General features: G+C 42.8%; 1 protein-coding gene across 1 annotated transcript in view; it reads right to left on the reverse strand.

Annotated features, from left to right (window-relative positions):
* The window catches only part of PARD3B (par-3 family cell polarity regulator beta), a 1,965,377-nt gene that overhangs the window by 340,295 nt on the left and 1,610,597 nt on the right, over positions 1 to 14,485 (reverse strand). The gene's annotated exons all lie outside the window — the stretch shown is intronic.

The raw sequence follows: 14,485 nt of genomic DNA on the forward strand, positions 1-14,485 counted from the left end.
CCAGTCTGCTTTGAGAAGAGTATGGGAGCAAGGAAGTGGGCAGGGGGGTGAGAAGGATGCTACTGGCTCACAGAGATGGCCTCTCCCACAGGCAATGCTCTATCTGCCTGTCTTTTTATGTGGGCACTTTAAACATGTGACATTTATAAGGAATCAGGCAAAATCTTCCATGCAGTTTTTCATCCCTAATGGGTTTTCTTTAAGTGTGTTGGAGAAATAGGCAGAGGGCAGGAGGACCCGCCTTAAGTGCTCTGGGAACGATCTGCCGGAGTCCGGGGCTCATAAATCCCACCAAATGGCGGACTTCAACACGGGCTCGCGAGGCTCTCTGCCCTCCGCGCGGATGGAGCTCGGAGGTGAGAGGGTTACAATTCATAGTTTCATTTCCAAAATGGACTATAAAAGATCCGTACTTCGCTGTCTATCAACCACACTTGACACCGGCCAATAAGGCCGGGGCTTTCAATGTCATAAAAATATCTATATCTCTATATATTTCTTCCTTAAATCTGTAAAAAGAGGTCTCTGCGGCCTAATGAAAGAACTGGGTTGTCATAGTGATGACCAGACTCTACACTGACGCTACCCACTCCATCCAATCATGAGACATGATTCATCTGCGGAGGCCACACTATAAAACAAACCTGCTTCTGAAATGACAACCAGGCATGTGGACTAGTGGTACCTTAGCAGTGAAAATACATGTGTCCACGTACGCAAAAAATGCATTATAATAAGGGCTCTCGGTTTTATGATATTTATTTTTTTGACATTTACATCTGTACTTATCCATATTTATTTTTTGCTTATTTTTTATGTATTTTTCCATTTTTATTTTGTGATTTCTGTATAATGAAGCTGCAATAGTTATTTTTCCACCTTTACCTAATTGATAAATGTATACTTTCAGCAGCATACAGTGCAATAGCGTCATCTGAAAACACTTGCATTGTAAAATAGCATAAATAACTGTAGCTCTGCACTTACTTAAGCTTAATTAGGAATTCTATGCCTTTTTTAATCTCTCCTACCTCTCAATCTGTACACCTACTGACCTGACAGTATTGACAGTAGAAAAAATATCCAAAGAAGGCCTATTTTCCGTATTTTTTGTATTAAAAAATAAATAGAGACAGTAACATAAATAGTTTTGTGTCTGTATTTATCTGTAAAAATCAGTAGAAACTGAAAACTGGGAGCCCTAATTATAATAACTTGCCTTTTTTTATAGAAAATTTCATACTGCATTTTTTTAAGCATGGTACTTGACCTGCTAGTATTTCACTTGCTCAGATATCGTGTGTGTTGACCCAATCACAACTTTATAGCATTATACAACTTCAGTGGCCCTCCCTTTTAACACAAGACTGTATTGCAGTCTGTGGTAGCCATTGTGTGTGCAGCAACCTTGAATGTGTGTTTCCATTAACCTCAGTGTTAATTGAGTATAATCAATGATAACGCTTCTAAAACTCTAGCTCTCATTCCACCAACTTCTTTTGAATTGCAGCCATTGTTGGTTCAAGAGAATTCACACAAGATGTGGAACAACATCCCTGTATCCATCAGGACAGCCCCAACGCTGTGCCAATTTAGGCAGGAGTTGAAGACTCACCTTTCGAAAGAACACTAGATCACGCTGCAGTAGCCATCTACAACCAGCTGTCTCTCCCGTCACTCGATGATTTCATGCTTGTCTTTTACCCTGCACAGTGATCTGCTGCTTTTGGATAGGTGTGTGCTACAGAATTACCACATAGATATTATACATACATACATACGTGCAAGAGTACAGTTGGAAACCAGTCAGTCTGTCACTCTCAAAAGAGAAGGACATGTATGGAAGGCCCAGGTGGGCCTAGCTGTTGGATTTGCTGTCAAATTATACTTTTCAGTGCAACAGGACTACACATTCCAGATGTCACTGCAATGTCAAAAAGAAAGCACATACTGTGCAATGGATACTAGGCCATGAGCTCTAAAGTATTATTGGACTTCTACTTCAAGGCAAGCGATGAATGCAGATAAATCCACATCTTGTGGCAAGTCCTGGACGATATTCAATGCTTGCTCCATTACCAAGATATTAGAGCGATACTTATTTACCATGGGCCACATATTTACTAATATTTTGGCATCTGACTTTAGCCACTGTAATCTTACATTACAATAAACTTTTCTTCAAATTGAAAAAAATTGCCTTTTGCAAACACGCCCTAAGAAAACATTTCAACTACTATTCTGAAGAGAGCTGTTTAACTCTCAAGTGTGTCAAAAGAATGTCATAGGTACCGAAGAAAAAGTATTTTCTTTTAATGAGAGACTTCTTCTGATACATGGAAAAAGACAGGAAACTAGATCTCTTAAGCACTATGGAAATTAAAGAATGGGACTCTGTGGTTTTAACTCTTTCCTTAAAAACTAGCAAACTACAAACCTAAAACATGTTACTTACCTGTGTTCCCTACAGAAGTGTAACACTCACTGTGAAAAAATGCAAAATTAAAAACATTTGTGTAAGTATTCATTATACAATGCATAACTTCTTATACTGAGGTCTACATGTTTTACCACTTTAGCGTTTTATTAAGCAACTCCACATATAATCACAGCCTCTAATACTGAAGGCAACATGTTTTATCATTGAATATGTTTCTCAACCGTTCAGCACTCCAGCCTTTGTGCACGAAGGAAACCGCAACAAAAGCATAACAAATTGGGAATTAAAATAGAAAATGGGAGAGGTTCTAATTGTACACACTACTGTTTGAGTGGGGAGGCATTTTTTCAAAAAATGTGGCTAGTTTCAAATTGTAGTTTTCCACTTTCCCAAATACCACATGCCTGAAATGCTGGAGAATTTTAGAATAACTAAGGGTAGAATAAAAAAATAAAAACATAGGAATGGCAGATCAAACAAATAGTGGTGCGAAGGAGCACACCTTCAGCCATAATGCAAAAAGTGCCTTTTGACAGGGTGGTTTGACATAGATTGCGGCAAGGTGGCATAGTTGGGTTGTCGAAAAATATCTGAAATGGCCATCCACGCCTCGGTTCTCACATGAGTAGCTTAAAGGCTGAGGTAGATGGTAGGCATCTCTGACTCCTCAGAAAATCTGGGAGATCACTCCTACCACACGCTATCACAATGAACTGCGAGGGGAATACCTACTCTGCCCCAGTCATCCTGGTTATGTATTTCGAGTTCTGAACCAGGCATTAGTGTTGCTCACCATGTTTTTTTTTTGTCAAAATAGAGCCTTGTTCCAAAGCACACCATAGGGTACCCTTATTGCTGGTCTAGGGGAAACTGGTGGTCACTATGTTCCTTGTGCTGTTCACCAGGAACCACGGGGGCCTGTCTCAGCTCCGAGGCATGATTGACTTTGGAGTGGAAAAGCAGTGGGCAGGCCCCACTTATGTTTCCTGCCCTGGAAAGACAAAAGCAGACACTTAACTTCGCACCTGTGTATTTTCTCAGTTAGCCCAAAAATAGGCTCTCTTCATGTCTTAAATCACGTTCTTGAGTTACGGTCTTATTTTCTTAACTATGGACAGTGTGTTGCAATTTAACAGGCAATTATGACTACGAGCATCTCATATTTGTATCAAAACCTGGTCCAACACATCCTAAAGTTCTATCACATGGGCGCCTAATTTTGCCTACAGGTAGTCATGGTGGCCATGATAATATTCAATGAACCATATACTCCAAGTTTTCAATTACAAACTGTCCATTCACTACCCACCATGGCTCATCACGGCAATGAGGATGTTTTTCTGATTAATCAAAAAGCTTCTGAAAGGTACCCTATGCTTTTTAAACATTACATTATGTTGTTACACCATCAGCCTGTGAAAATAAAATCAGACACAATGGTAGAAACCCTACAAAACTTTCATATCAGCTGAATAAACGAGCAAGGGCAAAGCCAATAGGTCTGGCATTTGCACCCACTCATGTTCCACTCACTTTGTGTTGTTGCTTGCCCCCATCTACCCTCATGTTCTCTGCATAGTGTTACTTGATCTGACCCATGCTCCTGTCCCGCTCTGTGTTGTTGCTTACCACCACTCTTTCCTCCCACTATGCACTGTGTTGTTGCTTGCCCTCACCCACCCAAGCCTCTGTGTTGCTGTTTTCCCCACAGCCACCCATCCATCCTGCTCCAAGTTGTTGTTTCCCCACCTGCCCTTTCTTCACCCAGTGTTGTATCCTGCCACCCATCCTCAAGTCCTGCTCCACGTTGTTGCTTGTCCCCACCCTTCCACTCATCAGCTCTGTGTTGTTGTTTGCCCCCATCCTCCCTCTCATCCCTCTCTGTGCTGTTGCTTGCCCCAAACTCCCTCTGGTCTAGCTCTGTGCTCTTTTCTGCCACCACTCTCCATCCAGTTCAATTTTGAGTTGTTGCCTAAACCCACCTACTCTCCCATTGCGCACTGTAATTTCACTGTAAATACTTGGGACAACACATTCATAGTTCATGAATCTCATGATAACATTTTCCTTGTTTCAAATCATAATGCCATCATTTATCAAATGCATGAGAACATACCCCATTCACCCTTCTATTACACTATGTGTTGTTGCTGATCCCCACGGACCCTCTGTCAAGCCCCAGTCTGTGTTGTTGCTTGTGCCCACAGACCCTTTCATCATGCTCTGTGTTGTTTATACCCCCACCACCCACCCTTCCCCTTTGAGTTGTTGATTGCCCCACCTACAATCCTGCTCTGTGTTGTTGTTTAACCGCTGCCTCCTGTCTGCAGATAAAACACTCCTGTAACGCTCTGTGTTGTTCTTCACCACCACCCACCCTTGCGTCCCCCTTGAATGAAAGTTCAAATGGCACCCGCAACAGTAGCATTTAAAACGAACACTCACACTAGATTAAAATAAACACACAAACATCCTCTCACAGTATAACATCTGCACAAATCACAAATATTAAAGGTGAGATCTATTAGCTTTGCCAATGCTAGTTTCTTTTGCCTTAAGCACTTCTTGAGAGTTGATGTGTTTTCAAGATGCTTCCTTCATGTACTTCTCATTGACTGCACTCGTGTTGCTCACTGTCGCCCAGGTGCTTCTCCCAGCATCTTCTCTCTGTAAAGCTTCCCTGTGTTCTTCTCCTCACTGCTTCGCCGGGCCCTCCCTGTTGCTTCTCCCCACCTGTGGCCGCCTTCTCCTTCTTGTTCCTTCCCACCAGATGCGCTCTGTGTGTTGATTTCCCTAATCCCTGTGTTGCTTACCTGGCACTCTCACCATCCCTGTGTCGCTTTTCCCTCTCTCCCACCCTACCCAGTTTTGCTTATGCCTCCCTACCACCCACACCCTGTTGCTTCTGCATTCCCTATACCCTCCTGATGTTGTTTCTGCTTTCCCCTGTCCTTCTCTGTGTTGCTTTGTCACCCTGTTTCCATCCCCACCCACAGTTTACAATGGGCAATGACACAAGCCAATGAAAAATGTGGGCGGAGCTTCAAGTCCCTACCTCAATACAGCATACATTGCGGACGCTGCCCAGGCTCCACCTAAAAGAACATTTGCTAATTTTCTTTTCTTTTAAGTCAGTGATCCAACTTGGATCTGTAACTAAAAAAGAAAAAACAAAAGCGCCTGTGTCATTTGATAACCGTGATTGCATGGTGTGTGCTCCTGCAAAATGAAACGACAGGCAGCTGCATCCAAGGCTTTTTTTCCTCTAACTACCCTGCTCGGCATCTCCTAAAGGCCATTGTAAAAACCAATAGTTCATAAAGGCAAGACCTATTGGCTTTACCATTTCTTGTTTCGATACAGTAGATAAAACAGTGGCGCAGGAAGGGGGCTGCCTTCATTTAGGGAGAACACATTACAGTCTCTCTTTTATTAGGTCCTTCTAGGTGGACCGTTGACTCCTTCGGAATGAGTAATGAAGGACACTTCCGGACGGACGGGCGGATGGACAGAGGAACGCACGCACCGCACGCACACACACACACACACACAAAACTGCCTTTTGAAAAGCAACACTTTCGTTAATAGGAAGTTCTCAGATACAGTAGTATTTTCAGCATGTGTTTCCTACACTAAACATGGGACAGACAACATGCACCATTTACTATTCACTGCTTTCACAATTTATCATGCAAATATTTGCACGATAAACATAATGCTGTTGCAGTTTTACTGCTGCATTTGAAAGTTTAACAAATTGGGATGAAGTTCACGTGTTGTGGTCGCGACCTCTGTAATCCAATCTATCTCCAGAAAGGACCCTTCACAATTCAAAAATAAACCTAAGCCTGCTGTTTTTGCTATTATTTGTGAAGGGGGGGAGGGGACTTGAATCTTCTGGAAGTCTCTTCCCTCTAGGAAAGCACTCACAGGGCAAAGGAGAGGGAGGTCTTAGTTAAACGTTTATCATACAGAGCTGCACCAGCTGAAACAGATGCATCATTAAACACGATTTACATCTCTAGACTTACTAAAGGTAAAAGTGGTGAAGTCGAATCAAATCATTTTGCACATTTTTATTTTAATTGCAACATTGTGCACGATTTGGGAGCACTTTTATGAAAGGAGACTCTGTAACATGCAAGGCAGCAGAGCTGGTGGGAGTTAAGGCTTCACCAAGAGTCAACTGTGCCCTCTATCTGAAGGGGCAGATTACTGGGTGAATGTTACTGTCTGTGAACCAGCCTTTCCTCCTCCATCTGTACTAGATTTAAATGAGTTACACAACTGCTCCCAAAAACTCACCTAAACCTAATACTTCGTTTTAGCTGCAATCAGCAGACAAAGTAACGACTGCACAAAAACGAAGCCTGAGAAAATACAATTGGAGGTAAACCTTCACAAATCCTCTCAGCCTCAAATACTTCAGACATGGACCCTTTATAAAAGATCCTGACAAAGCTCACAGCAGTCAAGAATTGGGTTTTACTTTAACTTAACATGTTTAGGTTTATTATTCCACTAAGGCCATTCCGGGTGGAGCTTCCTGTTTAATAAGCTCCTCTCAGATAGGGTTTCTCACTTTGGCTTCATGCAAAGCATCCTGCTGCTATTAGATTTACCAGAATAACAAACAAGAGGGCCGAACGCCCTGCACACAGTGCTGCCTTAAATAACCAATAAGGAAACCTGCTCTCAGCCTCTGGAACAAGACGGTCACTGGATTCTGTTTGGGTATGGTCAAGACGGATGCCATCCTTCAAGACATAGAATCTGTGCCTCCTCTCTCTGACCCACCCCACCTCTGGCGGGCATCCCTTGACTCAAACATTCTCGTAGACAAAGCTGAGGCAACAGAAGGTCACCCACCTGGTAAAAGTTTAGAACTTTCTATCACAGGTAGCGTTTCTTGATAGTGCTCCGATACTGCATTTCCAAGAAAAGCATTTTCTTGCAATGCCAGCTATTAAAGAGGTAAGGCTGCAACAGAAGCACAACAGGGCAGATGTGTGGTTTGGCATGGTAGCACGGTAATGGCTTGCTTTCACTCGCTGCAGCCTGATAATGGAGGCAGAGATGGCAGAATAACGTTCGTTTAATCACTAGATCCTTGATTGGAGGACATTTTGTCCACATTCCAGTGTTCAAAGACCATATTATATCAACTTCATGGTGAATTCATAACATTCAACAAGCTTTCACGTGTAAAAGAGGCACCAGTTCACCAACCGCATTGGCACCAGAAATGAACAATGCAATAGTATTTGGTAGGACGTGGCAAAAAACGCTGAAATAAATATGTGATGTTGGCACTTTTGCCGTCCTTACAGGCAATCTGTGATACCAGGTGCATTCCCTCCATCTCCATATGGCTTTCAGTTCTGCCGAAATATTTGGCTATATAGGAAAGTGACAAATAGCGTCCCTTCCTAATAGCGAGACTCACTGCCATGTACAATTGTTTTGCGACCACATTTGTGGCCACAAAACATTTGCAGTTTACCACCCACTTCAAGTAGGTGGTAAACCACTCGCAAAGGGGAAGGGGTCACAGGGGACCACTTCCCCTTTGTGAAGGTGCGTGAAAATATTTCCCAGGGACCACTGCCTGGCGACCCCACTGGGAATCCCAAACAGTGTCTGAGACGCTGCTGTACATTGCATTTTGCGAGTCGCAAAGCGACGCAATTTGTGAGTCTCAAAATGAAAGAGTCGTACATCTGGCGCATAGTCATCAGTAGAGGTGCTCCATGCTATCAAGGACCCCAGTGGTGTTAACTCACACTGTGTGAGTCAGGCACACATGCCAGTGCATCGACAGAGTGCTTCCAATAGGATTGGATGCAAAACAAATTGGCTCTTCATCGCTGATCATGCAAGTTCTCACAGTGCACATCAACATGAGGCAGGGCTCAGCTTACACTTAAGGCTTCCTGTTTTCCATTTTTAATTTTTACAGATAAATACAGACAGAAAACATTAGGTTTTATGTCTGTATTTCTTTTTTAAAGTGGATAAATACAGAATAGTGTGCTCCTTGTGAGTGACTCTCCATTGTTCTTCATGAATTCCAGGCCAACAGCTGAGCAGCAAGAAAGCATGGGATGTTAAAAAAACAGTATGAGATTTCCTTAAATACAGGCCTTAGTTAACACATATTTGTATATAATGCTATATTTATATGTGGGTGTAGTGTTTTGTTATATTTGGCTGATTCATTTGCAAAAACTAAAAAGGCATCGAAGTATGAGTAAATGTTTATCAGTTAAATAAATGTGGAAATATACCATTGCACGACTCTATTCTCAAAACACAAAATAAATATGGATAAATACCAATACGAAGGGCAAAAAAATAAATATGGATAAGTACAATAGGAAATGTCAAAAAAATAAATACCGTAATACCAGGAGCCCTACTTATAATATATCAGCTGCTGCTCTGGCACATGCATGTTCGTATTATGCAGACTTACAGCGGTCTATGTAGACTTTCTTGTGGGTGTCAATAGGACCCAGAATCAGATGTCACACTTACTGCAATTATGGACTGTACATTCACCTGAGAGTGCCTTCCGACAATTTGGGTGACTCGTCTTCCCTTTTGTGTGCTTATTGATGCCAATGTCCTGGGCTAAGTCTCACCTATCAGGATACCGTCTGTTCTTCAGTTGTTCACTTCCTGTTTACTGAATTCACTTAGTTCAGATCTCTCGTGGTCAGCCGGTGGACCTCCTGCTGCCTCTGGGTGATGCCTCTCCTTTAGGTTATTTTCTGTGAGCTGCAATGTCCACTTTCATACTGCTGGTAGGCAGTCCCGGTGCTGCTGGCTTCAGGGTAACAAACAGAAATAACCACTTGCTGCTATCTCTTTTGTGATTCTGTGTTATACAGACACTTTACTCAACCCAGGTTTTTGGGTGTTTCCTTCAGCCAACACAATAAGGAGGCACATCCACCAAGGTGGGCTTCTTCTGGTTGGCAGTGCTTTGAGCTTGTTATTGCTGTGTGGTGATGCTGCTCCAGGGGATGAGCATTCATCTTAAACATGTTTTTCAGCGCATTTACTGAAACGGTTCTTATTACCTACATATTATCGCAAATACCCTGACTGACGATATACTTTACGGCTGCAATGGCCGTATTGCCACTCTGTAGGCGAAGGGGTTGCTTTTTGGTGGTTTGAACATTTGTGACAGGGCTAATTTTGGTTTCCAGTCTGGTCCCGATAGAAATGTGCAGTAAACTGGCATTTTTACACAGATTATTTTAATAAAACACGACCTTAAATTGATTATAGAAACATCCAGCAAGATCAAGCTCAAGTGCATGCATGTTTTAATAAACGCAGATCTTGGTGCCAATAGAGGCCTGCCTCCTTCCACTAATGGGATACTACCATCAGAGGAGAAGGCACATTCCAGCGCATGGAGGCATCAAGCCAGACTGAAAACCGCAATTGTAAAAAGCCTTCACTTCCTGACTTGGCCAAGCTCCTAGTGAGCAGGAGTGGACTCTCATGAGTATATGAAGGATGAATGCCCCCAACCAGTCACAGTTACCTCCACACCCATTCGTTATGAAATAGAGGAACAAACACAGCTCTTTCATGGGGTAGAGGTGCAAGAACTTGGGTGACATACCTTGGTTACATAACCTGGAAGCACTGTGAGACATAAAAAAACAGGTAAATACTTCACAGTACCCACTTTGCCCAATAGATGAATGCAGGATAATTCCTTCCTCACTTGTAGTTCTAACCACTTGCATCTACCTGAAAAGTACCTGAAAAGTAGAAACTGGGATGCTATCAGTTCACTTTTAATTTCTATTTGAAGCCTTTCATGAAATGAACAAATCAACACAAGGTTGGAAGTACTTATCAAAGAGGCGGAGATAGCATGTCTTGATCCTAGCATCGGCAGTGTTTGTAGAAGTTGCAAAGACACAGAAAACTATGGGCCTTCATGGTGGCAATGGGACTGCGTTCACCTGAAAGGAACATTGTCTCCTGGGTGGGTGCCCTGTTGGAAGACGAATTTAATATGGTGGATGCCTTCTTAGTATGGCGTATCAGGAGAAACCTTTTTTAAGAGTGAGTGCCATCTTGGAATGGTCTTTTCCCCAGTACTGACGCCATCTCTTTTGTTTCGTTGCAGTCACCTTGTTGATTGCAGCCTCTTTGCACTTGGCATGGGGCTTTTCTTCACATGTGTCCTCTGGTCATCGGCTCTTAAGCTTCAGCGCCCACTGGGCGTGCATTACGGATTATGGAATACTTTTCCCAGGCCCTCCTCCTGCCCTTGCGTGTCTGTTTTCCTCCTCAATACCCCTGCATCCACCTCTGCTGCCATGATCTCCAGCCTTTGGGTGCACTTGAGCTCTGGTATTACTGGAAACCTTGAGCGAGGTGAGTGATACAAAGAGAACCAGGAATAATCCTGAACACCAGGATACTCCCACTTTCTGGACACCGGTGCAATGATAGAATCAGGACCAGGAAAATTGTAAGTAAACTAATAACGTCGCACCATACTAAAGAGAATAGAGTGTCCTAGCATCAAGATCTTGCATTCTTAACCCCTTTTTAGCATGCAAACATTTCATAAATATTCCACTCACTCAGTCACAGTAAGTGAAACAAGGGCTGTAAGTCTGAGAGTGCCTAGAGAGCCACAGCTGTACATGCTGCACTAATTACCAATAATCCTCGCCGCTCCCCGGAGACCCGTAAGACTGAAATAGCTGCCGCAAGCCCTGTTTTGAACTGCCCGAGGAAGCCACATTGGCTGGTTGATGTGTAACTACTGTCCTCTGAAGTGCAGCGGGAGAACAGGATGGGAGGGATCTCTGGCCTGCGTGAGACCCAAGCCAGAAGGCTGCAGGGGCGACAAGGCATCTGCTGTACTGTGCTCCTCTGTGGGCAGATGGCACATTAATAAACCAGCTATGGTTCAGATCATATTTCACAGGCAAAGGAGATCATCTTGCAAGAAGTAGAAAGCATTTGAAGTAAAGGAAATCTCAAAATGAAAACAAAATCTGATCTGAGAGCGACTGTCAACAATGTCAAACTATTGCTATGTTGGGTTACATTATACGGTCAGCATTTGTACCGGGTACGTCTAGCACTTGTATGGCTTTAGTGCACAGTTAGAATCGGGCCACGCTTTCAGCATGGGTCGGTGGTTTCTTATTGACCATAGTCATGGCTGCCTGTTGGGACGGCGTCCAGTAAATGATGACTGATCTGTTCAAAGGACTGTTTGGTTGTGTTTTGGGTTGGTTCAGAGGAATGAATATGTAAAGTCTGAGTCTACCATGGATCCTTGTAGCATAATATGTATAAAAATGTGTATGTCTCACACCTTTTTCCTCAATTTTGCTCCATAAAGATGAACGTGTGTCCGATGACTGAACAGACATTGATGTGCCACTGCCAAGGCATTAATTATCGACTATATAGACATATTTATCATTTATAACGATTTGGTGATGTGTTACACCCAGGTGGGTATTGCATGTTTTATGTAGCGTATATGTGACCTGATTTACATGTTTACTATATTCTAAACATTTTCTTTTTGGTATTTTTGTACAAAAAAAATGAATACACTTTGAAATGCATATAGATATTATGTATTAGCAGATTCAACAAAAATAACTTGTTAAGGCATACAGGGTCTCAAATAAAACATCTGGCACACTTAAGGTGTCCTACCAGGATCAGGATCTGCAAATTTAGGTCTGCAGATCTAAGTAAGGGAAATAGGTAGGACGGGAGACAGAACGTAGATTTCCATCTATACATGCATATTAAAGGATTCTCCGCGAGTCCTCATTCATATGACAACTGTGCACACTGCAGTTGCAAATAAACGAGGCATGGATTTCCCACTCCCTGCAAAGCTACTGTGAATCAGTATCGTTGTAATCGACCTGCAGAAAGGTGGCTGCCAGTAGGAAACAAGGTGGTCATGTCAATTGTTTTTCAACTGTTAAAGCGAGAACCACCAGAATGAAGGGTCTAAATTATTCTCAAATCTGAAACAGCAGGCACTTTAAAAATATTATTTTAGTTCTCCATGATGGTTCTAACCTGTAATTAAATAAGTTGTAAGGAAAGAAAGATCTAGTATACTGCACATATGCTATGCATACTGTGTTCTCATAGTGGAGCACTGTTGAAACATTTTTGCTCTCGACTTTAAGCATGCATCTTTGCTGTTGTCAGTGTCAATCGGTGCTGAAAATTTTCTTGGTCTGATCTCAGCAGATAACAAAACTGTGAATCATAAAAATCGGCCACGACTAATTATCATTTCGACCATCTGCCTCTTTTGTATTGCAAACCTTGTCGTTTTTCTGGCCCCGAATGCACTCCATAAGCACACACCACCTTGCAAACCCATCGCACAGTAATAACCCCCTCGTATAAACAAGGAGCTATTACTCTATTCAAACCACTCAAAACCCACGCAGAGAAAAAAATCCCGTCAAAATATCCTACAAAGTATGGCTCCCAAGGGGGAGGCTCGGCTTGTGGCATAGCAACAAAAGGATTTCCACGCATCCAAAACAGTGACAGAGAAATAGCTGCATTTGGTTCCTTCAATAGGCTCAACAGCCGCTCCCTCATAGGTATAATTGTGCGCATCTGGATGCGAGCGACGCGGCGGCAAAGAGGGTTTGACAACAATGGAAGGGACCACGGAAACTAAACAAGAAGTGACAACTCCATTTGAAATCCGTCCCTGCAAGCATTCTGCGCGCAGAAATTACATCTGACAGGCTTGATCAAAATAGACTTTGCGAGCCACATATTGGGGATGCGGACTATAGATTGGCTCGCTTAATCGTGTTCCTTTTTGATGTTGGTCTCCTCATTTTACTACTATTTGTGAAAGTAAAACCAAAATGAAACTCAGTCCGAATGATGACTTGCACCTTTACTCTAGACGGAAACACTAAAGCATGCACCGCTGACCAAATGGTGTGGCCCAAAAAGATCTAAATAAAGAAGAGAAAACTAGACAGAGCCCCAGGAGTTAGAGCAAAAAAATAAGGTTATTTATTTATTTATATGTTTATGTAGCGCTAGAATCGACTTCCGAAGGAGTATCTCTGTGCTTAAACGGACACTTGAAGGAGGTTGACGATCCTAGAATACTTAGTAAGTGCGGAACAGGAAAGTCTTTACCAGTTTTCTGAACTTCGCGTGTTCTGGACATAGAGAGACAGGAAGTTCGTTCCAGAGACGAGGGCCAAGGTAGGAGAGCGCCTTCCCTCCCAATCTTGCCCTCTTAATAGTAGGAACTTCAAGAAGAAATTTACTGCTGGAGCGGAGAGCACGTAAAGGGGTATAAGGTGTAAGTTTCTCCGCAAGATAGGAGGGGCCCATGTTCTGGAGAGCTTTATGGATAACACAGCAGGTTTTAAACTTGATCCGTTGGCGGATAGGCAGCCAATGGAGCTTCACCAACAGAAGGCGCGATGGCGACTTAGGTGGCGCATTCTGGACTAGCCTTGCCGCTGTATTTTGGACTACTTGAAGTCTGCTAAGTAAGGTATCATTAGCTGAAATCAGCAGCCTATTACAGTAGTCCAAGCGGCTAAGCACTAAAGCCTGGACCAAAGTTTTCGGGGTGGAGTCGAGAAGTAACGGAGTTACAGCAGGCAGTGGCGCAAACAACAAGAAGCCTTCAACATCACAACAGTTCAGCTAATCTAGTGTCAGCTGTGGAAAAAGAGAGGCCGATTTCAAATCAGTACTATGGCCCTCCTTCCAGTAGGAGACTTGTGCCTTGGAAATTCCAATAACATAGCACAACAAAAAGTTAAAACAATTAAAGATATAAGATAAGGACTTGCAAAAACCCGATTCATTCTAAGCATAGTGCTAGCATCTAGAGTGGTGAACGTAGCATATTGCTGGCATACCTGCATCAGGAGTAGCAGACTCTAAGATTCTCAATGTCTGGACAATATGATGGAGGCCTCTTTCAGAGAAAAGGAATGAAGTACCCCAATCCTTTAACTAGATTCA

The sequence above is a fragment of the Lissotriton vulgaris genome, chromosome 2_1, assembly GCF_964263255.1.
Source record: "Lissotriton vulgaris chromosome 2_1, aLisVul1.2, whole genome shotgun sequence".
NCBI classification, from domain to species: Eukaryota; Metazoa; Chordata; class Amphibia; order Caudata; family Salamandridae; genus Lissotriton; species Lissotriton vulgaris.